General features: G+C 42.1%; 1 pseudogene; it reads right to left on the bottom strand.

Annotated features, from left to right (window-relative positions):
* Window positions 1–250: 250 nt before the first annotated feature.
* LOC119871815 lies at window positions 251–697 on the bottom strand (annotated as a pseudogene).
* Between the last annotated feature and the right edge of the window lie 2,261 nt (window positions 698–2,958).

Genomic DNA, 2,958 nt, shown 5'->3' with positions numbered 1-2,958 from the left:
TTTCTTTTTAGCAAATAATTTTTAATTTTTAAAAAAGATTTTATTTATTTATTCATGTGAGACACATACACACAGAGAGAGAGAGAGGCAGAGACACAGGCAGAGGGAGAAGCAGGCTCCATCCTGGGAGCCTGACGTGGGACTCAATCCTGGATCTCTAGGATCACATCCTGGGCTGAAGGCAGCACTAAACCACTGAGCCACCAGGCTGCCCAATTTTTTAATTTTTCAAAACAAATGCACCAAAGAATCAGGCAATACTGTTAGCATTGGATACAATCCTGGGCCACAAGTCTGTATACTCCTTTGCAACTGGTCCTGTGATAGCAGTCTTTCATTTTGCCTTTGTTTACTCTGACCCCTGTTACTTTCAGAATAGAGAAACATGCCATCTTTTTTCCAGTATGACTTCCGTTGTTGAATTACTACTGCTGGATGTATCTTTTTTTCTGAGCTGTGGTCTGCCTTTCTTCACTATGGCCATCCCCATGTCGCCCACTCCAGCAGCAGGAAGTCTGTTCAGTTATCCTTTGATCCCCTTCACGGAGATGATACACAGATTTTTGGCTCTTGTGTTGTCAGCACAGTTAATCATGGCTCCTACTGGAAGACCCAGGGAAATCCAGAATTTTGCATTGGGGAACTCACCACATCCACACTTCAACATCCTGAATGCCAGAAAGGGACCCAAAGCCAGCCAGTGGGTGCATTTCCCACCTTGGCCTGCAAAGGTTTAGAGAAGGCTTTGAGACCCCCGAGGTGAGCCTTGAAGGCAGGTAGGACACCTCACAGTGTTGGTCAGCATGGATTTGTCTGAGGGATGTCTGCTCTGGAGGGGTGGGGGTTGGAGGAGACCTTTGCCAATTAAGCAATGTCCTCTTCTTCCCACTCTTCCTGGTTCCTGTATTAAGACAGGCCAGAAACCCCAATAGGAAGCTATAGATCGGTGGCAATTGAATTTTGCTGAGATTGGAACCAGCTGGAGACAGGGAGAAAGCAAAGAGGGTCTTTGAGCTGGATCTAAATATAGCCTTGCCAATGTGCTTAATTTTTTCCTCTCACCATTTCATTGTTGATTTTGAAGGATCTCAACTCCCTGGAGGGAACGTTTAAGGCTGGAGAAATAGAGTTTTTCTTCAGTTTGTCTTTTGTGTAAATAAGAGGAACACGAAGCACAAATGTTACACTGGTTCCTATTGATTTAAGTCCTAACAAGTCAAACAGTTTTACAGTTGGCCAGCTTAGCATCTTCTCGTGGCAGTTCCGCAGCTAATTGTGGGGAAGGCCATGCCTGAGGTGACAAAACTTAATGCCTTGGGTCCTAGTTCCCCATGACTTTGCTCTGTCTCTCTATATATTGTTACTGTTTCCTGGTTCTCTTTAATAATACTATCTCTTTGTTTTCATCAATGTGTCTTTTCTCATTCTCTTAAATTTCTACCAGTCTTTCCCTTTTGTTCTGTTTTCACTTGGGATGCTGCAAGAAATAGAGCAGATACAGACGAGACCTCAAGAAGTTTGCAGTATGCTCTTTGCATATTGTTCAGTATTTGTCAGTGGCTGGATGCAGCTGATGGCTGTCATGTTTGCTTTTATTGCGATCACCCTAAGGATTCTGAGAAGGAAAGAAAAACCGTGCTTTTTGTGACCTAAGTCCTAAGAACACATAGCTGTCTGTGAATCTTGGTAATTACTTCATGCTGGGCCAGGGCTTCTCAGCTTGAAGTCTATGCATGAGCTTCAGGGGGATGAGGGAGTCTCTGAAATAGTAAGCAAGTTTTAAAATATGTGTGCATATACATCTTTGGTGTAAACATCTTTCAAAACTCATTGTATTCTCAAGGTCAATCATAGGCTAGATACTGTCAAGAATAACCTTCTACCCCAACCAATGAGGCCAAAGAAGGGGAGCCCAGTGACTTAGAAGAGAGTCAGAATTTATTCAGCTCTGAACAGGCATCTTAGTACTAAGTTCTCTTAATTAGGAGGCTTACTTACCATCTCAGGGCATCTGTGAAGAAATAAACCAATAGTCACATTTGACCTTTCATTCTACCTTAAAAAAAATCATTTCCTTTGTATTTAGTTTTGTTTGTGGGTTGATTTGCAACTGAAATACTAAACTATTGAACTTTGTTATTGATTGAAAGAGCAGAATATTTTCCTCCTATACGAAGGATGGAATTACTATTGCTTTATTCTTTGCTATATTCTAAAACTATAGAGTTGGAACTGTGCTAAAAGTTCAATAGTCTACCTTAACAACTCCTGTTGCCTCATCCACAATTTTTTCTAGAACACTCCCATCAAATGGCCATATAGCCATTTCCAGGGACAGAAAATGCTCTGTTTATTCATTCATCCATTCACCTGTGTTGTCCCATATGCCATGTACTCTGCTAGGTTCTGGGAATTTGATGATGAAGACAAATGACACCTTTGTCCACAAGGAACTTACAATTGGTAATCTAAAAAGACAAACATGGAACAAGTATGAATAGTGTTAGAGCAGGGAAAGCTCTGAGGCTAATGAGGACCACTCTGGTTTGTGGGTGGTAGTGGTCCTGGAAGGGTTCCCAGAGCAGGTAACCTCCAAGCTGAGCTGAAGGAGTGGGAGCTAGCAAGATGAAGGAAGATGCAGTAGAGAGAGTGTCATAGGTGGAGGGAATGGCATACTCAAGGATCCAAAAATGAAAGTGGAGCAAAACTTAGTGGGGAAAGTGAGAGATTAACATGGCTGAAGCAGAGAAAGAGAATGGATGAAAGAAGGGTTTCCATGGAAACTAATCTTTGACAGCAGTGAACCAGAAAGTCCTCCCTGACCATTAACCTTTCCATGTATGGCCTTCTGATGTTCCCAGGTAGACAAAAATCTTCATGAGATTAAGACAAATAACCAGGAGTTTCCTCGTTCCATTGACTCAGTCTGAGCAGAACTTTCCAACAATTTTTGGCTAT

The sequence above is a fragment of the Canis lupus genome, chromosome 5 (assembly GCF_011100685.1).
Source record: "Canis lupus familiaris isolate Mischka breed German Shepherd chromosome 5, alternate assembly UU_Cfam_GSD_1.0, whole genome shotgun sequence".
In the NCBI taxonomy this organism is placed as follows: Eukaryota; Metazoa; Chordata; class Mammalia; order Carnivora; family Canidae; genus Canis; species Canis lupus.
The sequence above is the reverse complement of the archived record's forward strand: the minus strand, read 5'-3'. Positions and strand labels throughout refer to the sequence as shown.